Below are 27,982 nucleotides of genomic sequence, written 5' to 3'. Positions count from 1 at the left end.
TTCAGTGCTTTTTTGAGGTCTTCCTGGTTTTCTATGTACTGCGTGATTACGTGGGAGGCGTGATGATGTCACACGAAACTCCGCCCCCACGGCGTTGAAGCTCATCTCCATTACAGTAAATGGAGAAAAACTGCTTCCAGTTATGACCATTACGCGTAGAATTTCGATATAAAACCTGCCCAACTTTTGTAAGGAAGCTGTAAGGAATGAACCTGCCAAATTTCAGCCTTCCACCCACACGGGAAGTTGGAGAATTAGTGAGTGAGTGAGTGAGTGAGTGAGGGCTTTGCCTTTTATTAGTATAGATACATAAAGTCTTGTTTTGACTTCTCCCTTCTTTCACTACTACTCAGGTTTTCTCTCAGACTTTATATAGTCCTTTTATTGCTGAGGCTAATAAATCCTGCCTTTCCCTGGGTGAGGGTTATGTATTTAAAATCTTTGGAAAAGTTATCCTGTAGCTCTTAAATGCATGTGTTTACTTACAGTGCCGTGAAAAAATATTTGCCCCTTCCTGATTTGCTATTTTTGCTTATCATAGCAATTGTTTCTGATCTCCAAACAAGTTTAGTATAATACAAAAGACAACCTGAGTAAACACAATACACAGTTTTTTAATGATCACTTGATTTATTGAAGGAAAAAAAGGTCACCAACACCTATATCACCAATGTGAAAAAGTAATTGACCCTAAACTTAATATATGGTTGTGCCACCTTTAGCAACAACAAGTGCAATCAAACATTTCCAATAACAGGAGATCAGTTTAAGGCATCACTGTGGAAAACGTGTGCTTGTGTTACCTCGCACTTAGCTGCAAAGACCCCAAGACCTTGCAGATTCAGAAGCAGCACCTCAAAAACCAGTCAGAAGTGGTTGGTACAACCTGCTTTCAGATAAAAGGTGGGGGCAGGGACAGACGTGAAAACGATAACAGAACATCTTATCAATGATAAGTAACACAGCAGAATTCTTGAAAACTCTGGACTTAATGTCTTAGAGTGTTTTTACACTTATATGCTTACTCTCAGCAAGCAGCTTCCTCCCTTTAAAAACAACCTACAGACAATTATATATTACATATTACAGATATTACAATTATAAAGTAACAAAGTCAAATAACAGAAAACAAATATTAACTGACTTAACATTAGACCCAATCATCACTCTGGTTGTAAAAACAATGCTAAAAGCATTAGCCCCGAGTGTCACTTGGGTTGTGGTATAGATGCATCTCACATAAGACCCAATTATTACTCGGGCTGTAAAAGTGCTAACAGCATTAGTCCCAAGCATTATTCAGGCAATGGTATAGATGTGTCTTGTGCAAGTGTCAGCCCCGAACATTACCCGGGCAATGGTGTAGACACGTCTTCTCCAAGCCTCATAAAGAACACCTCTCATCAGTAGTGATGACAAGGTGAATCTGTCTTCAGGCAGTGAAATTGAAATGGTCAATGAAACCGAAAGTGATTCTGGTGAATATGAAAGTGACACTCACGTCACTCGCACATGCGCAGTGTGCTGTTCATATTATTTATTAATATTCATCATTATTATTATTTGCACCATTATTATACTTTCACTACTTTTGACTTTGTACTTTTAGTGTTTTGCGTGTTTTATAGTAAAAAGAGATTTAATAAAAATGACATTCTTCAAGACAAAAAATGCAATGCTTTTTACATGTTTTTTGAAAAAATCAGAGACATTTCAGTAAAAAATAGCCTTTGTGCAGTCCTTAACTCAGTTCATTTCTCTTTATTTCTGAGCATAATTTTAGTCCACATTACACCCTTCCAGTCATCAGGCTGTTCAAGACCGGAGACAAAATAGCACAGAAGCTGTCCTAGAGGCCCAACTATTTAAAGAACAAGAAAAGTTCAGGAGTTCAGGGGTTTCAGAAGGTGGTTAAAAGAAGGTGTGACCTGGGGCCTCATGCATAACGCCGTGCGTAGAATTTGCACTATAACATGAAGTAAGCACAAAAGCTGAAATGTGCTTACGCACAGAAACATCCAGATGCAGGAATCTCTGCGTACTCCAACTTCCACGTTCTTCCGCTACATAAATCCTGGTCAGCGTGAAAAGTAATGCTCGTGCACACGCATGCTGTCTTGCCCCAACTCCTCTCAGAATTACGCCTGTTTGAATATGCAAATCAATATAAATCACCCTTAAGCTCAGCGCTCTGTGAAAAGACAATGGGAAAAGCTCGGGGGATAATATAAGATTTTCAGCAAATACCAAGTGGAGGCAAAGGAAAAACATACTATTTGTTCAAATAAACCGTGATATAATCAACAAAAGGAAGTTGATCGAGTGACATAGCGTGTCGGAGAAACTCGAAAGCTCAAGTTCACAAAGTCGCACAGTGCCAAAATAAAAAAGAAGTCACATATCAAAGTCGCCGTGAAAAGGCAAGTTGTAGCCCACCGTCTGAGTTTCATATGAAAGCTTATTAGGGTATAGACAAAAAAAAAAATAGACACACTTTGGGAAAAAAGCATGAGATGTCAATTTTTTTATTTTTTATTAATTTTATTACAATCCATACATAGCAATCAAGTTTTTACAAAAAAAAAGAATTATGTTAAGAACAGATCGATCCCCACCCTTGAAAGAGAGAGCAAGCCAAACGGTGTAAAATTTAAGGCTTGTAAACATACCTAAATTAATAAATTCTCTGTGCTTTATAAACTTATTTTAAAATATTACTGATTAGATCCTGCCATGTTTTGAAAAAAGTCTGTACGGATCCTCTAACTGAGTATTTGATTTTTCCAATTTCAAATAATATAACACATCAGTTTCCCACTGACTTAAAGAGGAGAGTTTGGGTTCTTCCAGTTTATCAGAATAAGTCTGCGTGCCAACAGTGTAGTGAATGCAATCACAATTTGTTTGTCTTTCTCCACTTTAAGACCCTCTGGAAGAACCCCAAACACAGCTGTTAATGGGTTAGGAGGGATTGTGAGTCCAAGGCTGTCTGAGAGGTAATTAAAAATTTTTGTCCAGAATAATGTTAATTTGGTGCAGGCCCAGAACATGTGACCTAGTGAGGCTGGGGCTTGGTTGCAACGTGGATCTTGCCCTGGAAACATTTTGGAGAGTTTTAGTGAGACAGATGTGCTCGATATATAATTTTGAGTTGTATAATTGTATGCTTTGCGCATATGGAGCTCGAGTGAATTCTCTGCATTGCTACTTTCCACTCCTTTTCTGATATATTAATTGAGAGATCTTTTCCCAGTGTCCTCTTGGATCTTTGAAAGGAAGGGATTGTAAAATGATTTTATATATTGTAGAGATGGAGTCTAATCCTTGAAATTGAGCAATATTTTTCCAGCGTGGATGAGGGTGCAAGATGAGGAAAATCTGGAAGGTTCTGTTTAACAAAGTTCCTGATTTGAAGATAGTGAAAGAAATGTGTAGCTGGAATGTTAAATTTGGAATGTAATTGTTCATAGGATGCAAAGACGTTGTCTATATAAAGATCTCTAAGCAAGTTAATTCCAAATTTTTTTCCAGATATTAAAAACTGCATATGTTTGTGAAGGTTGAAAGAGGTGGTTCTCTTGCAGGGTGCCACAGAAGAAGCTTCTCCGTCTTAAAATGCTTTCTACATTGGTTCCAGATTCTAAGTGAGTGGAGCACAATTGGGTTATTAGTGTATTGCCGATAACGTGTGTTTATTGGAGCGCAGAGCAAGGAATACAAAGAAGTACTGCAGGATTTTACTTCTATTGCGGTCCATGCCTGTGTATGTTCTTCTATTTGTGTCCAGGTTCTTATCGCCTGTATATTTGACGCCCAGTAATAAAACTGGAAGTTAGGTAGAGCCATGCCGCCTTCTGCCTTTTGTCTTTGTAGGGTCGCTCTTTTGATGCGTGGATGTTTTGAATTCCAAATAAATGAGGTTATTGTTGAATCTAATTGCTTAAAGAATGATTTATTAATGTATATTGGTATGTTTTGAAATAAAAGGAGCTTAGGAAGAATATTCATCTTAACAGTGTTAATTCTTCCAGCTAGTGTGAGATGAAGGGTTGACCATCTATGCAAGTCTTGTTTAATTTTTTCCATGCAGACGACGAAATTTTGTTGATAAAGAGCTTTATGTTTACTTGTGATGTTTACCCCGAGGTATTTAAACTGTTCTGCAATGATAAAAGGTAGGGTGTCTAATCTAATATTATATGCTTGAAATTCACTGGAAAGAGTACACTTTTATTCAGATTAATTCTGAGACCAGAGAGCTTTTGAAATTCTGTGAGTGCTGCTAAGACTGCAGGCACAGAATTTTCTGGGTCCGATATATACAGTACCATGTCATCTGCATATAATGAGATTTTCTGTTCCAGTCCTTCTCTGCTAATCCCCTTTATCTGATCAGTATTTCGACAATGTATTGCCAGTGGTTCAATGGCAATTGCAAACAGCAGCGGTGACAAGGGCATCCTTGTCTTGTGCCACGTTCTAGTTTAAAGTAGTCTGAGCAAATGTTATTGATGCAAACTGAAGCTTCTGGGTTAGTATACAGTAATTTAATCCATGCACAAATGTTGGGCCAAACCCAAACTTCTCCAAATAGTAAAAGGTATTTCCATTCAATCATGTGAATGCTTTTCTGCATCCAATGATAATAATATTTCTGGGGTGTTTGATTTAGTTGGTGAGTATATTACATTAAACAGGCGTGAAGATTTGAAGATAAGTGTCGGCCCCTAATAAATCCAGTTTGGTCTTGTGATATTACTGAGGGAGCACTTTCTCCATCCTTCTAGCTATGATTTTAGAGAGTATTTTAACGTCGTTATTCAGAAGTGAAATTGGTCTGTATGATGCACATTGTAATAAGTCCTTATTTTGTTTTGGAAAGACAGTGATTAGTGCTTGGCGAAAGGTTTGTGGAAGAGATTGGTTATCTCTGGCTTCTGTAAATGTTGCTAATAGGAGGGAGCTAGCTGAGCGGAGAATTTCTTGTAAAACTCTGCAGGGTAGCCGTCAGGGCCTGCTGCTTTTCCACCTTGGAGTGACTTTATAGCATCTAGTAATTCTGATAATGCAGAGGTTTATCAAGTTCCTCCACACTAAAAGCGTCAATTTGTGGTATCTGTAATGTATCCAGAAATGCATTAGATTGTATATTGTCTTCTTTAAACTCAGTAGTATATAGGGATTTATAGTAGTCTCTGAAAGTGTGCATTATATTTTTGTGTTCGATGATTTTATCTCCATTCGTGTTAGTGATTACCGAGATTGCATTGCGTACATCTTGCTTGTGAATTTGTTGCGCTAAAAGCTTATTAGCTTTCTCTCCATGTTCATAATAATGATGTCTGGATTTGTAAATTAGTTGTTCAGTTTCTTTAGTTGTCAAGAGGTTTAATTCTGAATGTAGAGCCTGCCTCCTCTTATGTAGAGTCTCGCTTGGTAGTCTGGCATGTTCTTCATCTATTTTAGTAATTTCGCTTTTTATCTCTGCTACTTTCTTCACTTCGGATTTATTTCTGTGGGAAAGATATGAGATAATCTGTCCTCTTAAGAAGGCCTTAACAGTTTCCCAGAGTATTCCTGCAGAGATCTCAGGGGATGTATTTGTCTCTAGAAAGAATTTGATTTGTTTGGATATAAATTCAGTACAATTCTCGTCAGCTAATAGAAGCAGGTTGAGGCACCATCTGTGGGGTGAGTGTATGGGGCTTAGTAATTTCAGCTCCAAGATCATAGGTGCATGGTCCGAAATAACAATAGCATCGTATTTACAAGATTTAATCTTAGGCAAGAAGTTATTATCTATAAAGAAGTAATCAATCCTTGAGTAGCAATGATGTATAAATGATGATATCATTTTCTTGATGATTGGAATGAAAGCATGTTATTAAACATGGGAACACGGTGGCGCAGTGATTGTTCATGTCTCACACAAGATGCAGCTGCACCATGCGCGACCTTCGATGAAATAATTTATTGTAGCAGTACTGTCTCTTTCAAATGTACTAACCTCCAATTCCTGTCCTTACTTTTCTTTCCCCAAATACCCAATCGCCACACAATCAGCTCTGTAATAGACGTTAAGCCATCTGTAAGCTTACAACGACGATTCTTCAAAACTTTTAAGGAACATTGAAATATCTTCATAGTACATGTTTAATCATTCTATCCGTCTATCCTTCCAGTGTCGCTCCAGCCTCAGCAAATATACAGTGCGAGGCAGGAACAATACGTGAACTTGCTAGAGCTGCGGCACCGTATCCTCACATGTTTAATTACTAACAATACAGATTTTTTAAATGAAGTTAATTTTATCTGTATAATATAAGCAACATATTTTGCTGCATTTCATCTTAAAAATGATATCGTCATCATATGTAAATACGCGCTTTATAAAGTGGCGCAGGTTGTGAGATATTATAACTGTAGTGCAAGTTTACAGTGGATAATTGTACTTATAAGTACAAACAGTTCTACAAGGAGCAATTGATTGAGTGTGTTTATAGTTCTTGGGTTGAAACTGTTTCTGAACCACAAAGTCCATACAGGAAAAGCTTTGAAACGTTTTGCCGTGGCTGAGGCAGCATGTGCTTGATGCTGTATACCGATATTTCTCTTTCCGATCAGCCACTGCTGTGATTCACACTCAGATACAGTGATATAAATACTCCGAGTGGTGCACTGAGAGTAATATGGAAAAAGGTGATCCGCTGTGGCAACCCTTAAAGGGAGCAGCTGAAAGAAGAAAAAGAAGAAGAAGAAGATGGTGCAGTGAGAGTAACAACGCTAAAGCAGTTATGGTATTTGGAATACTATGGCTATTCCCTGGACCATTATATTGTTACAGGTTAATTACAATCAGATGCATTACACTAATAAACATTATGCGGTTAGTTTCAGTGTATTTATAAAGCTGAGTCAGGAATGTGGATCCAAGAAATAAAGGGTTACCACACAAGAACAGTAGCACTGTTTTGATGCTGAGTGATGCCAGTCTGCAAAATCGAGCACAGAACTTGTGTACGACAGGGTATGAGGTACAGTGGAAATGTGCGTGGCTTTACGCCAAGTTTAGGTTTTATACATCGTGATTTGAACGTGGAAACGTTCTTACGTAACATTTCTGTGTGTACGCACCATTTATACACGAGGCCCCTGGTGTCACAAAACACTTTATGATCCAAACCTGATCCCAGAAGTAAAACTAGAATGAAGTTAAAAGTTTGCCCATTGAGTTCAGAGTTTAGGGGTGAGTTGAATGAAGGTTTACTGAGAGGAAGAAAGAGAGGCCGGGGGTCATAAAGGGGAAGACCAGAGGCAACGGTAATTGAGCTACCTAATCAGACAGCCCAGGAAGTCAGGGTTTTTTTTGTGTCAATTTTACTATTCCTACTCCCTATAATAACACGCATATTGTGTGCTTTGGTGAGTACACACTATATTTTTCATGAGAGCAATAAATAAGTATTGATGTCTCATTACAGGCTGAAAACATTGTGATGAACTGGAGAAGGTCACAGGGCTGGAGGTGCTGCAGCTCTCTGGGATTTAACAAGGAAGACATGCAAGGAAGACAAAGCTTGACAGAACCCAGAAAGAAACAGTTCAATTCAGAGAACTTTTGTTGTCTCTCCAAAACTTGAAATTCTTCAACCCAAAAACAAAAGCAGCGGGTTTAGAGAAACCTTTGTTCAGTTGCTGCCAGAATTTACAATGAAATCATCAAATATACACACCAACAGCTGAATAACTGATCAGGAATTATTTTTTGGCACTTTTTCTGTTTGTAATATTATTTGTGTATTTACTCTATGAACACATGTGACAAGCCAAATTTACAGTCATATTTCAAAATCAATTATAAGGCATTTTGAAACAGATTTTAAGATGTAAAATTAATATAAGATATGTGATAATACATCTGTTTCAACATATGTTAAAGCACTTTTATTTCTATCTACAGTATCTATTGTGAATGTTATAGCGGATGGACTGGCATCCCAACTGGGATGGAGAGTGACGCCTTAACCAGCCAGAAAGCAATAATGATTGGACACCTTGGCTGGAATGGTTCCTACTCTGTTTCTCAGTTGGGGAGAAGTAATAATAGGGGAAGCTGCAGACAGAGAGCTATTCATACCTCAGCATGAAGGGGGTGGTGTTCCTCTGGGATGGCCACAGTTTGGACAACTGCAGGTTGCATAGTACTTGTATTTAAGGTGGCAGCCCTTAGTACTACCAGGGGATGCTGGGCAGAGAAGACTTCCCTTCTTCATGGAGTTTCAGACCAACCTGGAAGTGGTTCGGGGTCAAACTCAAGGAGTTGGAGTTTGGCGGAGGTGCACAAGGCTTGTATCTGAGGAGTAGAAGGAGTGAGAAAAAAGATATTTATTTGTATTGAGTTAGTTGGAAAAAGAAACCTGTGGCAAGGTGCTTTGTTAATAATAATTTTCTTTTGAACCCAGAACTGTGGCATTATTGTTGTGTCTGGGGTTTGGAGCTCCGTGATGCCCCTCTAGAGGTCATGCTATCCACAGTATGTACTGTAACCTCTCAGAATGCTCCAATTACTAGAAAGAGAACTCATGCCAAAGCCATCTGTTTATGCAGGGAGAAAATGACTATATTTGACTTTAATAAGAGTCACAAATTACTCATAAACTCTAAATACAGTTACAATTTAACCATTTATTTTCTTTGACTGTTTAGTCTACAGAGATCCAGAACACATGCTGGCAGTGATAGACCCTGGAGGCGAAGCCAGCCTAAAGTACCAAAAGAAGAACCTGCACAGACAGAAGGTGAATGGGCAAACACCACCGAAACAGTGTGGATGGACAAGGGTCTGAACCTAGTCTACTGGAACTTTGGTTCTCTAAGAATTTAAAAATGGGTCAACAAAGTTCAGAAAATAGGTGGATATAATTATTTGTGTTTCTTCACTTAACAGTGAAGAATTTTGCATTTTGGTTTTCCTCCCTGGTCCTAAAAATAAGAATGTTAGGATAATTGGCAACTCTAAATCAACATGTTGGGATAGGATCAGTTTTTATGCAAATGTGGCCTGGTGAAAAAGGAAAATAAATGGGCATCTGGTTGTGAAAGTATAATATTCATGTTAGCCAGCTTAATGGTACAATGGCTCATGCTCCTGTCTCCCAACTCCAAGGGCCGCGTAAAATTCCTGTCCAATTCAGTGTTCTGTCAGTGTGTACATTCTTAACAAATTCAAGTGGGCTTTCTCTGGTAAATCCAGTGTCCTCCCACATCCCCACGTCATACTTGTTAGCCAAATCACCTGTAAACTGGGCCATATGAATGACTGTGCCTTACCATGCAGAATTGGCTAATGGAAAAGGCTGTGGGTGTGCATAACAATAACAGCTGATATGAAAACGGGGACATGCTGTGTATATCTGTAATCCAGTGAGTTAAATTATCCTCCCACCTCCCAAAAGACATATGTTGTAATTATACTGGAAGCTTAGACTGGGCTGAAGGTTTACCTTCCCACAAGAGAATAGCCTGGTGTAGAGAGCAAAGACAACACAGGAGTGGCTTAGGATATCTCTAGGAATGCCCTTGAGTTGACTGGTCAGAACCTGGACCTTAACCCAGTCGAACATCTCTGGAGAGCTCACAAAATGGCCATCCACCAGCAGTCTCCGTCCTATCTGAGAAGGTTTAAGAGGATCTGTAGAGAAGAATGGCAGAAATTCCCCAAATCCTGGTGTGTGAAGCTTGTCACATCTTATCAAAGAAGTCTCTGAGCTGAAATCACTGCCAAAGGGGCTTCAACAAAGTACACTAAATAAAGGGTCTGAATACTTGAGCCACTGGAATAGTGCAGTGTTTTATTTTTAATAAATTTGCAAAAGTTTCTAAAATTATGTTGTTGTTTTGTCATTTGGGGATCTGGAGGCTACTTGATGTGAGGAAAAATAAATATAAATGATTTTAGCACAAGAAAGCAACATAGCAAAATGAATACTTTCTTAATTCACTGTATATAATACAAATATTAGATTGGATTAGACGAATTTTATTCACCCTATGGTGAAATTCAGAGAATGCAATATTAATGGAGCAGCCAATAAGCGGAACAAATAATATAATATATAAACCTAAATACATATAGGGCAGCACGGTGGCACAGTGGTAGCACTGCTGCCTCGCAGTAAGGAGACCTGGGTTAGCTTCCCGGGTCCACCCTGCGTGGAGTTTGCATGTTCCCTCGGTGTCTGTGTGGGTCTCCTCCGGGTACTTCGGTTTCCTCCCACAGTCCAAAGACATGAAGGTTAGGTGCATTGGCGATTCGAAATTGTCCCTGGTGTGTGCTTGGTGTGTGTGTGTGTGTGCCCTGCAGTGGGATGGTGCCCTGCATGGGATTTGTTCCTGCCTTGCGCCATGTGCTGGCTGGGATTGGCTCCAGCAGACCCCCATGACCCTTTTAGGATTTAGCAGGTTGGACACTGACTGACTAACTATATATAGTAGGTGTGAGAGTGTTACGTATATATGTTTGAAATGCATTTTCATGAATGTATGTATGTATCTATGTATTTTTCGGCACATGTTTTTGTATCTGTGTATATATATTTAATGGAAATATGACGCAAAGAATTCATTTAATTTTGAAGTGAGAAGTAACTAAATCACAATTCCATTTGTAGCTGAAAAGGGAATCATATTTAGTTGATTTCCATTTAGGAAGATGTTTCAGTAATAACAGAGTGTCAATTAGCACTTTGATAACTGAGTGCTCAAAGTAAGCTTGTTTCAGACACAGAGTGGAGTTGAGTATCCAGAAGAATAAAATCGAAAAGAAAATGACCTGGAGATGAATCAGGAAAGGGAAAAGTCAAAGGAGAAAGTCCAAAGAACTAGCAGGGGTCTGAATACCTAAAGACAAGAAAGCATATGTCAAAACCAAAATCTCTATCCAAAACCTAACACCTGGTAGAATGTCCTGTACTTGACTCATTAGGATAAAAAACATCTAAAGTCCAAACGTAGTATTTTTGGTTAGATACATGTCACCATCTTTTATAGCTGGAACTCAATGACAATACAGTATATGCCAATAGCTCTGTATCACATGATTGCCAATGATATGTCACGATGTGTCACATGACCCCTGTATCGCATGACTGGCAATGGATATAGCAATCAGCCCAATGCAAGAATCTGTGGAAGATCAGGCCAGTATTGAAGGGTGGCCGAGAAAGGAGACAGCAGTTTTTCACCCTTAGGAAGAACTATTCCTGGCTTTTCACTCCAAATACTTCAAAGACAAAATAAATTAAAAAAATCAAATTTTATTGAATTTTCCATGTCACAATTGTGAAAGAGTATGCAAAACTAAGTTTAAGGACAGTTTGAAAATCTGTAAGTGTTTCACACATGACCACTTGCATCTGCTTTTAATAACATTTTGTCCTTTTAGGTCTTGCTAATTTGGATTTTTGAGATAAAGTATTGAATTCGTTAGATTTATAGGTTTGCTCATTTTTTTAGTTTTTAGGTTTATACTTAAGGATTTTTTACAAGTTAGTTTATAAATGGTTTTTTCCAAGTGTTTGTCATGTTGTGAAAAACTATGTTATTTTGGTAATCCACTTTTAGAAATTACTGTTCCTTCTTTTCATAGTAATTGAATTATAATCAACTGCCATTCTTTATTTTCTTTAATTGTTACTAATTGTAATTAATTCAATTATCTTTCAATAATTTTCTATTTCTACTTTATGTTTTGAATTGTTTTTGTTGGTGGTTGTTTAAGTTTTAGGTTTCCATTTGGGCTTAATTATAATAATGTAATCACATATTTCTAAAAATGTGCTTATTTTTATGCATTTGTCTCCATTGTGTATTCACTTATTTAAACATGTATGGTTTTGTCTTCTAATATATGTTTATATTATGAAATTAATCCCCAGTCCAGATGAGTGTCTCTATTCTGAGTTTAACTGCTGTGTGACACAAATGTGCCACCTTCTGACTTCTACACCTAAAGAAACAAAATAGTTAATAGCCAATTCCCAGATCATGCCACAGTGCCTCACTGGACAGCAGATTGGATTCATTTTTTGTTGTATACCTGCTTGTTTTACAGTCCAGTAAAGATCTGTCATAGAGCTGTAATCTAAAAAACATCTATACTCCCCACAGCTGTTGGATCTACATTGAAATTAAAAAGAATCGCTACAAAATTCAAATAAAACGTGCATTTTTCATATGAACTAATTCTACAAATGAATTACATGAAACTAAGACTAACATGATAGATTTTCTAATGCACCACTGTCTGGAAATGGAATATTGTGCTGAACATAAATCACAGTCACAGATTAACTTCAATTCGGCACACTCTGCAGATTCATTTTACAACTAACCAGGGAGAAAACAGCTTTTGTTCACCTCCAGCTTCTACTAAATAAACCTGAGATGAGACACTGAAAGCGAGAGTCATTTATTGCAAGGATAAATTAGGGGGTTTCTATATCCTGGCGTCTTTATCAGTTTTGATAACAATTTAAAGATTTCAGACACCAGCAGGGAAACTGTGTGCAATACTCCTTATTCACAGTCCAGGTTTTAATCCAAAAATTGAAGGAAGATGAACCTAATAAGTCAACTGGAAAACCAAAACATCTGCAGGCTTTAGATTATCAACATGATTTCAGGGAAGAACAAGTTTAAATGGTAAATGGCCTGTATTTGATATAGCGCCTAACTAGAGTTCAAGAACCCCCCTAGGCGCTTTACAACACAACAGTCATTCACCCATTCACACACACATTCATACGCTGGTGATGATAAGCTACTATGTAGCCACAGCTGCCCTGGGGCACACTGACAGAAGTGAGGCTGCCGAACACTGGCGCCACCAATTTTAAAGTGAAGAGAAGCACTATAACTAGTGGAAGCCATATTTAAAATACTCCAGTCCTGTAGGCTTTGCTTGGCATATTTTTTTATGTCAGATAATGAAAGGAAGACGATGTTTATGGATTTGAATTGAGTGACATTTAGTTTTATCAATTATTATTGTAACTTGTAGAAAATTTCCATTCATGTTCAAATCCCAGACCGTAAATCTGCCAGAGTTTTATTAGTCTGCATGTTTCAGACTCAGAAGCTCCCAGGCCTTTAAATCAGTGCTTAATAGTTAAAAATATATTACCATCGTTCACCACACTGTCTGATCTGTAAAATTTGCATTAAATAGTCTGAATTATAGTTGGGCTGGGAGTTCAGTATTCCAACAAACAGAAACACAAATAAGAAGAAGCATGCTGATAGGCGGCGATAGTGATTAAAAAGTAACGTGAGTTAATTGAGGATGGAGGACTGGTTCTGCTTTAATGGATGTTGAAGCTGTTCATTCTCATTTTTTAGACTGTGGCCCATCTGTGCTTAGTGGGCTTCTGTACCATTTCACGGGTCACCCCTATATTTCATATAAATCAGTAGCAGAGTGAGGGTTTTGAACTGGGGGGCAAGCCTGTTAGTCAGATGCCCTTAAACACCCCCTAATACCTACACATCATATTAATGCATACCAAGTACTCAACACACACAAGTTCTAAAGATTTAGCTTATACTCAACTAGAGCTCTTATGAAATCAGTGGGTAAGCCTCTGGTTTTCGACCCAGAGCAGAGTTGCTTACTTGAATGTTGGACCTGAATGAGGGTGCTGCATTAGCATTGTGAGCATTGGTAAATTGTAATGGCCATTGTTATTTTCCTCACTTGTTGCACATTCATCGCTGTATCGTTGTTACAATTTTTATTTGCATCCATCACAATCTTATTTGCAGTCACTTTCTTCATCATTTTGCTCTTCTTCATACACTTGCCATTGGTGCTTTGACCAGGTGGAGGTGTTGGCTAGCTTGAAGCAAATACAGTGTTCTCTATAATGTTTAGGACAAAGACACATCTTTCCATGATTTGCCCCACTGTTCCAAAGTTTAGAATTACAAAATCAAATAATTCAGAAGTTATTCAAGTGCATATTGTAGATTTTCATTTAAGAGTAAATAGCATACATTTCTGTCACAGCATTACAACACTTTTTCTACATGGTCCTCCCATTTCAGGGCACCATAACGTTGGGGTAAATTGGCATCACTGGTGTTTTTGATCACTCAGGTGTGTTTCACTGCTTCATTAGTGCAGTCATACGATACCTTGGCCTGCTTCTACCATTTGAAGTATGAAATTTTGCCATTGTCCAACAAGAGAACAAGAGCTGGCTGTGCTAACGACATTGAAGAAGCCAACACCATTCAAGACATCAGTAAAACCTAAGGATGGCCTAAATCATCTATTTGGAATTTCATTAAGAAGAAAAAACACTCTGGTGAGCTCAAAAGGGACTGGTAGGCCAAGGAAGACCTCCACTATTGATGACAGAAGAATCCCCAATATGGTAAAGAAAAAGCCTCAACCTCAGAAACAGTCATCAGGAGGTAGATGTGTCAGAGATGAAATAAAATGGTCACAATACAAGATGCAAACCACTAGTTAGCCACAAAAACAGGATGACCAGATTACAGTTTCGAAAAAAAGTATTTAAAAGTGCCTGCAGAATTCTGGAAAAAGGTCTAGTGGACAGACAAGACAAAGATTAACCTGCCCCTGAAAAAAGCAGGAGCTCAAGATGGTCGCATTAGAGGCTTGGCAGAGTATCATCAGAGAAGATCCTCTGCACCTGGAGATGTCTATGAATCTCAGGCTTCAAACAATCTTTGAATGCAAGGGATATGCGACTAAGTACTAAATACGCTTGCTTTAATATACAGATCACTGGTATATGCCAAACATTATGGTGCCATGAAATGGGCATTTCTACATGTCCAAAATGTATGCAAATACTGTTGAAATAAAGTCTGCAATGTGCACTTTAATCACATCTGAATTGTTTGATTTTTAATTTTAAACTGTTGAGCAAACAGGTAAATCAAGGAAAAATGGGTCTTTATCCCAAACATTCTGGAGGGCACTGTAAGTATGTGAGTGGAATCAAGCAAACAGAGCTTCTTCCCAATGTTTTATGTGCACCAATGCACCTGATTTGTGCTTACCCATTTCCTAGCAGGATAGCATGTAGGGGTATAGTCTTGTGGTGGTGTAATGTGTTTAAAAACAAGCCTGTTGATTGCTTAAAGTTCTAAATTGCATTATATATATATATATATACACAGTACAGATATTGTCACAAGCCATCTACTAAAGCAGATGGCCTGCAAGTAGTTTGGGACCGAACAGGACTGAGGGAGTAACAAGAGAGGCTCAAGAGAGGCAGATGTTCAAAACAGCAGGTAATTTATTTATACCACGATGGAATAAAAATAGTGGTTGAAAGAAAAAAGAACAAAAAAAAAATGAACAAAAATTGTATAAATAATCCAGTGATAAGACACAATCAAATTATAAAGAAAAAAAAAACAAAAAATAGAAATTAGGAAACACCAAGGCTCTTACCCTAATATAATCAATTCTCGTTCATGAAAAGTCCAGGGCAGCCTTAAAATACCAAAAACTAGACTCTGTTTCAGTCCAGGTCACCAGCACAACTCCTCCAAAAAAAAATCTCAGGAGTCGTTTCTTTTTGGTCCTCAGGAGCTTAACCCACTCCTTTACAGCAACCAACAGCTCAGCCACTGGGCACCTCTTAGGCTAGCGTCCCTCGCACTACCTACTTTTTCTCCCCTTTTCTCTTTCTCCCCTTTTCTCTTTCTCACTTCTTGCCGCCACAACAGTATTTAAAGCCTTTTCCATTGCCAGGATCAGCTTGCCTAATCATAGGAAGGAACCATTTATGTCCTGACGGGGGGAAAATCGTACACTGCTAGTACAATCAAAAATAGCCAACAACAACATCTACATAATAAAACAATAAACCACAAAACACCACATTTATACCTAACCTCGAGGTTAATAACAAACAAACTTGAACATTACGATACACGCACACTACTAACGCAACTTGAACTCCCCCTATAGCTGCCATTTGATCTTCCCAGGCACCTGTGACTGCATTTAGCGTCTGTGCCCTTGTTAAACGGGGAAAAAAAACGATCAATTACGCGCAACACTCGCAATAGAACCATATGGTAAAACATCTAGAAAATAAACTAAACAACCGGAAGGTAAGCCCAAAAATCCTACATGAAAAAGGAAAAAAAAAATCTTTCCCCCGTGGTAAACTTGCTGATATATTGTTCACACTTAAAACTTTGATAGTCCTGCCCCATATCCATTTAATCCACCAGGTATCAGCATTACGGTGAGGCTATAGCGTCACAGATATTACTTGTATGAGGCTTTTTATTAGGTGTACTAGGGTAAAGTGAAATGGAATTTGTTTTTTGTCAGGTTTGAGAGCTCCCACCACTCATGTAAATGTATAACAAGTGCCTATGGACAGAGAAAAAGACACTTCTGACAGTCTGATTTGTAATTGTCTGAGCCACTTTTATGAAACAACAAACTTTTCTCAATAATCTCCTGCAAATGGCATGCTTTGCAATGACTTTTATGGCTTGGCTATGCACCTACTTTTCACTGATGCTCAATACTAATTTACAAGAGTAACTTATTATGCTTGACTTGGACTGAAGGAATGCCCAATAGATGGAAAGTTAATTTAAGGAGTGGTAGAAATAAGCAATATTATTGTTCAAGGGAGAAAAAAAAAACATACAATGTCGAAACAAGTATCTGTTACACAAGTTTGTTTTGAGATGTTTAACAAAATCAAAACTTAAAAGCAAAATGTAAAAAAGCCAAAACAAAATTAAAAGATGTTCCAAAATTGTTTAGATATATTTGCCTGACCGCCCATTTTTGCCAGTCTACCCCAGGTTTTACCAAAATATGGAGGCTTCCTTAATGTACTGCATAAAGGCATCTTATATTATCTTAGTATGGCACCATTAAAGGCTACCAAGTTTAAACAGGATGACCGAAGAGACTACATAAAATGAGCAGAGAGTTGAAGACTAATATCAAATGTCAAAACGAGTTAATGTACACTTAGAAATTTAATTTTAGCAAGCACTAAGGAATAAACTCAGGGACAACTGGCAGCTGAAGACAGAGAGGTATGCTAATTAATGGTACAACAATGAAATGTGACAAGTAAGAGTCTTGTATAGTCCTCTCGGGTAACTGCAGCCCAAATGACTGTAGCATCAGATACACCTAAATTAGTAGGAAATAATTGAAGGTAAGTGAAAAAAAAAAACATAATGCATAACAAAGGCATAGATGAGGCACTAACACTGTCTCCAAAAAATGCCAAGACATATGAAAATTGATCGATTTTGTTGGTTTGATGGAGATGACAGATTTATAGTCCCTCAAAAGGGGAAATGAGAACACAAATAAACAGTTTTCTGGGTATGTGCCAAAGAGTGCTGGAGCACCCTCTCCTTGGCTTGTGGGTAGGAACTCTGGAGCACTTCCTTCTGGAGTTGCAACTGCCAACCCTGGGTCATCATCTTTTGGGGTTGCAAGCAACAAAATCGAATGCCACTGGAAGGGGCACTGGCTAAGATTCTTGATTAGCCAGCAGTACAAATGTTTGTTACACAAGGGAACAAACACCCCTACAACGGAGGCACAGGCTGAGTGAAGACTAAAGGTTCGAACTCTGAGAAGACTGGGTACTTGGTCTTAGGGTTGTGGACTTGACTCTCAGGCTGGTTATGTTCACTTGGCCCACTGACAGACTGGCATGGGCGACTTCAACTTCTGACAGAGTAGCATGTTGCATGTAGAAAACCTTTTGGCATGTCTACTGGACTTGATGACATGCTGCATGGTGCTGTGGAAGCCACTTCTGGGATGTTAAGTAACCCTGAAATTGGAGTACCTTGAAATGGTGATACCTACATTTTCAGGGAATTAGTAATAACTGGCTTTTGATGGCCTTCTCTCACCTGTTTTTCAGGATCTCTTATAGAATCAACGAAGCAGCCTTTTTCTGGCTAAAGAATTCTCATCCCAGGAGGCTTTAGAAGTGTTAAAAAGTCCTAGTGTTATCCATTAATAATAAAAAAGAGAAACACTATTTTGGTAGATTTAGAATAGTTAACAATATCAAATAATCATTAGGAAAATCCAGTTTTTATAGCTCAAACACATCTAAGACAAATTTACTTCACTCAGTTTTCTTTCAACTAAATTTAAAAGGCCTTTGATACAGTAATCTAAAGATTTTGTAATTAATTCAAAGTCCTATCCTTTTGATTGTTTTTATACAGTTTTTTTTAGCCAAAAGGGAGGGCCGCAACTTTTAAAAAGATTATCTTTCTCTAAAACCAACAATAAATATTTTAAATGTATTTCTTGAGTAGTAAAAATAATGAAAAAATATAAAAATAAAATTAACAAAGAGCAAAAAAAAAAAAAAATCTGAAAAATTAACTAGGACATACTGTATAATGGCAAGAGGAAAAGAAATAACAAAAACTCTTTCAAATAACAAAGTGAAAGTGATATCCCAAAGGCAAAATCCAACAAACAGAAGAAAAGATCAAAGCCAGAAATGTAAAAAATTCTAATACAGTTAAATCCAAAACAATAAATGTGGCATCTGAGCAACTTAGTTAAATAAATGGTCTACTGAGCTCTTTAGTTAAATAAATGCTCTACTGAGATACTATTACAAAAAACAAGCACAAGCCAAAAGTCAATAAACCAATAAACAATATAAATGTAAGGAATACGAAAGAATCAAATGGGGCCAAAGGCACAGCAAACAGCTCTGGCAAGAAGAAGTTTTATATAGTCCTCTATGCTGACTGCAGCCCTAATGATGTCAGCAGCTGAGGGTCCTAAATTAGCAGTAGGCCCTTTCCCTGCAGGCTCAGGACAAAATTAAAGGTAACTGACCAAGGGACACATAAAACACACACACAAAAAAAAAGACAGGGATAGGCACTGATTGATTGAGGCCATGGACTCTGTATGAGCAGAGCAAAATATATAGAAATAACCTGTGATAATACCGATCTACCTGTGCAATCAAAAATGTTGAATGACCAGAGAGTAACAATGTGGCAAACGATACAAATTTAGCAAATTTGTTTCATATATGGCTGTTATAACTTGCTACTTACATTATGAAGGTAACACATTATTTTTAAATGGCAAAGTTTTGGCTAGACTGCAGTGGTTCTGGATACAGTCTATTCGTGCAACCTGTCAGATTATATTCGTTGATACCAGTCTAGTTTTGTCATTTTCTAACCCACTTAATCCTGGCTAGGAGTCCAGGGAGTGCTGGAGCCTGTCTCACTAGCATAGGGCACAAGGCAGTAACAAACCCTGGACATGGCTCCAGTCCACTGCAGAGTGACACCACATACAAACCCACTCACAAAACACACACTTGGGCCAACTTAGTGTCACCAATTCACCTAACCTTCATAACTTTGGACAGTAGGAGGGAACTGGAGCACCCAAAGGAAACCCACGCAAACACAGAGAGAAGTGTAGTTTTGATACATCCAAAGAGGTACCAAATCCTTGTTCTCAGTCCTGCATTTACAATTCAGATTATTTATCCATTGACCGCTGATACCAATGAAATTTAAGATGGGTAGAAAAATGAAAGGAAAAAAAAATTGGCATATATATATATATATATATATATATATATATATATATATATATATATATATATATATATATATATATATATATATATATATATAATTAACTTATCATTTTGAAATGGCTACAAGTAGCCAGGGAAGGGAGGTGAAGGGTAAGGTTCCACATGTTACTTGTCAGTTTCAATCCTTAATAGTTAGAAATACAAGACTCTTCCATCACTAGGCTTACCTGGAGCAGAATATTTTTTCTGGTACAGAATAAAGCCCCCTTTTTGTTTTAATTACCTTATATAAAGATACAAGAAAAAAAAACTCATAAAATGAGGAATCTTTAATGTATGAAATTGTTTAGTCTAAAATTCCTAGGCCTATATTATTTTGAGATATAGTAAGTATACTGGTACTGTCTACATTGAATCACAGATTTTATGGTGTGTTTTAGTCAAAAATATTATAAATACTTCAGAAATCTACAAAATGTATAGGTTGAATAATCAATCATTTCTAGGTAGATTGTTCCATCATCATTCAGAGTAGTCACTTTTTATCATAAATCTATGGTATGCTTTGTTTATTAGAGCCCTCTTTACTGCTAACAATGTTGAGATCTCTAAATGAAATAAAAGCATGGAGTGAGCTTTACAAAAAATCATTTTAGATGAATATGTAACCTGTAGGCATCAGTCTGACCTGAATCTGTTAAGCTGTGTATTGAGTGATGAGATTTACATGATCAAAAGCATTTGCACATTAATTATAATTATAACAGCTCTGTTTACCTGTTGTTAGCAGCCCCATTATTTTCTGGAAGCCTGTGTGCTTTTTCTGCCATATGCTATAATATCAAAGATGGCTGTTTTCTTTGTTCTAGGTCATGGGTTCTGTCTTGTAGATAAAAAATAAAAACATTAAAACTCAGTTCACTCCTGCATATGCTTTACTAGCAAAATACCCGCGCTTCACAGCGGCAAAGTACTGCCTTAAAATTTTTATTAAGAAGAAAATTAAACCTTTATAAACTGAGGGAAAATATACCAATAATTATTTGTTAAGGATCTCTTTGTATATCACATTGTGAGTTCGCCCTCCGGTTGTAATATGACCAAGCTGTGCGCTGAGCTTACTCTTGAGCATGCAACGTACAGTTGGCCATGTGAACAATAATCTTGTTTCAAATCTCACAGCTTGGATTGCTGCAGTCATAATAGGTTTGAGTTTCATGGTTTGTTTCAATTACGATAGTATTTGTAGGACTTGTGTTGAGGAGACATTTGGCATCTGTCATGCGTTGTAAGTATACAACCGGTTTCATCGATAACTTTACATCCAGCTTTTGAGAGTGTAAACATTCATAAACATCAAAGTGTCCACTACTGAAATCGTCACATGTGAATCTAAGATGTTTAAGAAACATTGGCGGTTCTCAAAAGGTGTAAAATATTTGGCCATTTCGGTACACTTGAAAGCGACAACTGAACAATTCACCGGCAACCATCAACTCACATGCAGATGCATAGGTGAAGGGCTTAAGCATTTCACTCTTCTAGTGCTCCTGTGTAGAATAATTATCTTCTGTACCATCATCAGTCCACACCTTGAACCTGTCCCAGTCATTCAATCAATACATAAGACAGAATGTTCCTCCGGATATCAAGAGTGAGCCTGATATAGCCGTGCAATATGTAACAAAGAGAATGGAAAAGGTAGGTGCCATCTCCAGGCATGGAAACCACTCGGTAAGTGACAGTTCTTTGATCGATGGTGATCACCTCGATAGACATGTTAATGGGGGTGTGGTTGGAATGACAAAGGAAATGGGTACCTGAACAATGTAAAGTAAGTCTAAAATACCTACACACTAACTATAATCGTAATAAATGAAGAATAAAACAGCGGAGAAGCCGTGGATTAAATAAAAAGGCTCTGGTTATCAGCAGGGAGACGTGAACCCCATGGTGAAGCAAGGAAGGGAATGTAGAGAACAGAGTGACAGACGGCCTTATATAGGCAGGCAGCCAACAACGTGGGAGGTGTTGGGATGGGGACCAACGCCGCCTCACACGGTGACCGAGCTGCAGGCTATGGGCGATATATATGCGTAAGTAGGATTCAGTTAGCGATGGGAACCCGCGTAACAAATTTCTTGAAGATGGGCGCATAAGTAACAAAGACCATTAAAAAGTTCAATATGGTGGCCGACAGTGGCATCATACCACCGAAATAAGTACCAAATTTCAGCCTTCTACCTACACGGGAAGTTGGAGAATTAATGACATTGGAAACTTCAATATGGCGGCCGACAGTGGCATCATACCACTGAAATAAGTACGTACATCGGTTTTGGTTAGCGCAGGGTAGCCGCCTACCAAATTTCATGAAGATGGGGCCATGAATAAGAAAGTTCAACATGGCGGACGTTGTTGACCGTTATGACTGTTACGCGTAGAATTTCGAAATGAAACCTGCTTAACTTTTGTAAGTAAGCTGTAAGGAATGAGCCTGCCAAATTTCAGCCTTCTACCTACACGGGAAGTTGGAGAATTAGTGACGTTTGGAAAATTCATTATGGCGGCCGACAGTGGCGTCATACCACCGAAATAAGTACGTACATCAGTTTTGGTTAGCGCAGGGAAGCCACCTACCAAATTTCGTGAAGATGGGGTCAGCCTTCTACCTACACAGGAAGTTGGAAAATTAGTGACGTTGGAAAGTTCAATATGGCGGCCGACAGTGGCGTCATACCATCGAAATAAGTACGTATATCGGTTTCGGTTAGCGCAGGGAAGCCGCCTACCAAATTTCGTGAAGATGGGGCCATAAATAAGAAAGTTCAACATGGTGGACGTTGTCGACCATTATCGATCGTTATGACCGTTACGTGTAGAATTTCTAAATGAAACCTGCCCAACTTTTGTAAGTAAGCTGTAAGGAATGAGCCTGCCAAATTTCAGCCTTCTACCTACACGGGAAGTTTGAGAATTAGTGGTGAGTCAGTGAGTCAGTGAGTCAGTCAGTCAGTGAGGGCTTTGCCTTTTATTAGTATAGATTAAAAAATGAAGTCACCATTGTCTCTGGCCACCAGTCTTATACAAGTGACCAAGCAATAACCTTCACTGAAGTATAATTATCTGGTGTGTACAACCTAATTTGTTATAAGGTAGCAATGGAATATAAGATTGCTTTAAACAAAGATATTGGGCTGTATTGTATAAAAATCATAAAGTTTTTTTTTTTTTCATGGTTATGTGCTTTTTTGTTCATGTACCGTATCAATAAATCTATGGAGGCTCTGAAGCTGAATATAATTAGAATAAATTAAACTGAAGGGAACACAGCTAAAGAATCAACATTATAAAGTACAAGCCTTTTTCTGATGTTGAATATTCATCTACAACCCAACAAGCCCAAGTATATTTTTAATTAGTAACAACTGAAGGAACCTGTTGTTGGGATTCTGTTTTATTATTGCTTTATTTAGTATTTATTTCATGGTCTTGTGTCTTTTGGGGTGTTTTGGAACATGTAGAACGCATTTTAAAGGTTTACTTTGTGTAATTGTTAAAACTGTTAAAAATATTTAATGTCGCAATGCTATTTTGTTTCTTGTGGGTGCAATCATTTTACATGTAGCTGGTGTGTGGTTACTAGCCATGATGCTATTCAGAACAACAGAAGGTCACAATGATGATGTCACTGAATGGAGGTTATAAAGGTCAGGGATCATGCACTTTCTGATTATCTAAGATTAGATAGAAACCTCAAAAATATTGAGTGTGTTTGTATTACCTATAGTCATCTACTAATACAGACACTCAATGTTCAATAAGAATTTTTTTTTGGCTGCGATGACAGATAGCAAAGATTCATGGTTTTGACCTTTGTGGGTGTCACAATTGGTTTCTTAATTTAATTTATTTTGTGCCTCTCTGAAGTATTTGGTACAATCTATAGACATCTTTTCTGGGCGTTTGACACTTAAGGAATTCAACTTTGACACTTATTTTGTGACTCAAGACTCCCTGAGAAAGTTTATTATTTTTGTCATCATGCTGTAATGCTATGTTATTTTTCTTGTATGTTGCCTCCATTTTCTGGCAATGGTGTTGATGGTTGCCACGACAATGTCTCTCAGAATTTCCCAGAATTGCTCTCCACTTTACATTACTGAGTATCATATCATCGACTTTATTACAGCTACATGACAGTGGCGGCTCTGTGGCTAAGGATTTGCACTGGTTACCTGCAAGGTTGCTGGTTCAAATCCTGTTACTGACAGAAGGGATCCTATTCTGTTGGGCACTGTACAATGGCTGATCCTGCACTCTAAACGCCAAAGTTCATGCAAGAAGACAAGTTCCCTTTGGGGATTAACAAAAAAGTATATAAAAAAAAATAATTACACTGTATCCAAGACTGGACAAACCATATTATTTTCTGCGATTGTTTCTTTGGTGCTTTTCTGGTTAAAGACTTAATTTCTGAACATTTGACTGATTTTTTTTTCACCTCTTGCTTTGACAAAAGATCAGCTTGATTCCTGATTTTCAGTTCTTGTACAGCTTTGGTTCTTAACTTTCTCCTGATCCTTTACATAAAACATCTTACTGCCTGCAAAGGCAGAACAATTAATTTTGAGATTTATGTTTCATCTGTCAATTTCTTTTTAAAAAGTATCTCTGACTTTTCCTTCTCAAGGAATTACAGTGGGATGCAAAAGTTTGGGCAACCTTGTTAATAGTCATTATTTTCCTGTATAAATTGTTGGTTGCTACGATGAAAAATGTCAGTTAAATATATCATATAGGAGACACACACAGTGATATTTGAGAAGTGAAATGAAGTTTATTGGATTTACAGAAAGTGTGCAATAATTGTTCAAACAAAATCAGGCAGGTGAATAAATTTGGGTACCACAAAAAAGAAATGAAATCAATATTTAGTAGATCCGCCTTTTGCAGAAATTACAGCCTCTAAACGCTTCCTGTAGGTTCCAATGAGAGTCTGGATTGTGGTTGAAGGTATTTTGGACCATTCCTCTTTACAAAACATCTCTAGTTCATTCAGGTTTGATGGCTTCCGAGCATGGACAGCTCTCTTTAACTCACACCACAGATTTTCAGTTATACTGTATTCAGGTCTGGGGACTGAGATGGCCATTCCAGAACGTTGTACTTGTTCCTCTGCATGAATGCCTTAGTGGATTTTGAGCAGTGTTTCGGGTCGTTGTCTTGTTGAAAGATTAAGCCCCAGCACAGCTTCAGCTTTGTCACTGATTCCTGGACATTGGTCTCCAGAATCTGCTGATACTGAGTGGAATCCATGCGTCCCTCAACTTTGACAAGATTCCCAGTCCCTGCACTGGCCACACAGCCCCACTGCATGATGGAACCACCACCATATTTTACTGTAGGTAGCAGGTGTTTTTCTTGGAATGCTGTGTTCTTTTTCCTCCATGCATAACGCCCTTGCTATGCCCAAATAACTCAATTTTAGTTTCATCAGTCCACAGCACCTTATTCCAAAATGAAGCTGGCTTGTCCAAATGTGCTTGAGCATACCTCAAGCGGCTCTGTTTGTGCTGTGGGCGGAGAAAAGGCTTCCTCTGCATCACTCTCGCATACAGCATCTCCTTGTGTAAAGTGCGAATGGTTGAACGATGCACAGTGACTCCATCTGCTGCAAGATGATGTTGTAGGTCTTTGGTGCTGGTCTGTGAGTTGACTCTGACTGTTCTCACCATTCGTCGCTTCTGTCTATCCAAAATCTTTCTTGGTCTGCCACTTCGAGCCTTAACTTGAACTGAGCCTGTGGTCTTCCATTTCCTCAATATGTTCCTAACTGTGGAAACAGACAGCTTAAATCTCTGGGACAGCTTTCTGTATCCTTCCCTAAACCATGATGGTGAACAATCTTTGTCTTCAGGTCATTTGAGAGTTGTTTTGTGACCCCCATGTTGCTACTCTTCAGAGAAAATTAAAGGAGGAGGGAAACTTACAATTGACCCCCTTAAGTACTCTTTCTCATTATAGGATTCACCTGTGTATGTAGGTCAGGGGTCACTGAGCTTACCAAGCCAATTTGAGTTCCAATAATTAGTTCTAAAAGTTTTGGAATCAATAAAATGACAACGGTGCCCAAATTTATGCACCTGCCTGATTTTGTTTGAACAATTATTGCACACTTTCTGTAAATCCAATAAACTTCATTTCACTTCTCAAATATCACTGTGTGTGTCTCCTATATGATATATTTAACTGACATTTTTTATCGTAACAACCAACGATTTATACAGGAAAATAATGACTATTAACAAGGTTGCCCAAACTTTTGCATCCCACTGTATACCTGCAAGTCAATAAAGTGGGTTCAATAATAGAGGGAGTAATAAATGAGTAGAGGAAAAGTCAAAACTTGAATTGTTGCTGTCCTTTCCTGTAAATCAGTTTATTTTGAACCCCACACTGCAAACTTTAAAGAGATGGAGGTATTTAACCACAAACCACCACACACACTGAGCATAGTTGATACCTGTCATGTTTTAGCCCGGGTTCTTTCCCTGATTGGTATTTAAAACTCTGGTCCATGTCTTTAATGCCAATCTTTGATACTATTATTTGTGTAATGACTGTTAACTATTTAGTTTGTGTATTTTCTACTGCTTTCCTTGTGTTTTATGGGTGGTTCCCCAAGAGGCAGGTCCAGTGTCAATCACTGTGTAGGGGCTGACAACAGCACTATCAAGTCCAGAGGGATTCCCACAACTACTTTCTGTTTGCTTAGAACGTGCTGTGGTGTTGACTGTTTCCTTTACGATCTCTTAAGCTCATGTTTATGAATTTCTGGATATTTTCACCTGTTTTGCTTGTTTTATGACTTTTCTTGAGGATCTGTTATATGGGACTGTGTTTATTGGGTAGTGCCTTTGTTGGCAACTCATTTTTTGCCTTTTGCACTCAGTAGAGCTATCAGTGAAGAGCACTTTTTGTTGGAATAAACCATTTATATCAATGATTCTACATTATGGCCCTTTTAGTACAAGCCAGGGTATGATGGTTCCCCTTTCTAGTGGGCAATATATGAGACTTTGCTGCTTGGGAACGCAGATGCCATAATTAACAAAAACCCTTTATATGAACTTATTGGAGCATACTTTTTTTCTTTGCAGGTAGCAAATCTTCCTAAAGAGATATCAGTTTGCTAAAGTTGGGATTAAAGAAAAAGTACAAAATCCAGCCTTAGAAACACAAAGAAGGCGAGTGGCCAAGGCTAAAGCTAATAACAAAATAATGTGAAACAAAAGCTTCACAAAACAAAATGTTTCATTTCTTTGAGAAAACAAACCAAACAAACTTAACAAAACTGAATTCAACAAGAAAATAAACACATCTTCATAAAATAAAAATAAAATAAGCAGCTAAGGAAAGTTTTTCAAAGTTAATTTTTAGAATGATCTTCTTAGAGAATAGATGTTCTTTGTTCTTCAAAATCAGACACTAGTCAGTGAGTGCCACCATGCAAGTATGTGATCTTAATGGGTTGACATCACTTGTGGCAAGACGACATGTACAGAGACTCAAAATGGCAGCATCCATGTCACATGATGGCAAAATAACAAAGGAAAGTGTAGCTATGTACACAGACATTTTATTTTGTGTGTCTGAATAAGAGAGGACATCTGGGGACTGCTGGATGAGAGAGGAGCGTCTGCAGCCCACGTCTTCCAGAACTCAGGAGTGGTGAGCTGTATATCGCACAGTTATTCCTACTTTCACTATACACTGTTGTGGCCACTTATTTGGAGAGTCCAGTTGGAGAACAGTTATCTTCCTGGTGGATTACAAATGCTCCATTTGGAGATAGAGCGCTCCAACGGTAGTTAACAGGGCCCCAACGCCGCCTTTTCGGTCTTCCTGGTATCACTGGCCAGTGAAGGTTGGGTTGTTTTTTTGTGTTGGACTGGGGACCTGGTGGAGTGTGCCACTGGAGTGGAAGGAGAAGACCAGAGGTACTATAATATGTCAGCAGCACCCTAGGGTGCCATTGCTACAAAAGCTAAAAATAGAAGAGACACAATAATAAAATCCCAGCACCAAAAATGAGCTGAACCAAAGGATCAGAAAACATCTGTTCATTTCATGGACTCATTTATGCCGCATTAAAAAAATGTTCACGGATGTGAAGCTTGGTACGATATGAATATCTTAACACTGACTAATTAATAACCAGATCTGAATGCTAATGGTTCATCCAGTTATGCTGTATGCTGTAATAAATATTGGCAAGCCAAAAATGGCTAAAATTAACAGAAAACAACAAGACACTGTGAGAAAAATAATCATTAAAAGTTCCA

Source organism: Polypterus senegalus, chromosome 13 (assembly GCF_016835505.1).
Source record: "Polypterus senegalus isolate Bchr_013 chromosome 13, ASM1683550v1, whole genome shotgun sequence".
Classification (NCBI taxonomy): Eukaryota; Metazoa; Chordata; class Cladistia; order Polypteriformes; family Polypteridae; genus Polypterus; species Polypterus senegalus.
This window is presented reverse-complemented; position numbering follows the sequence as displayed.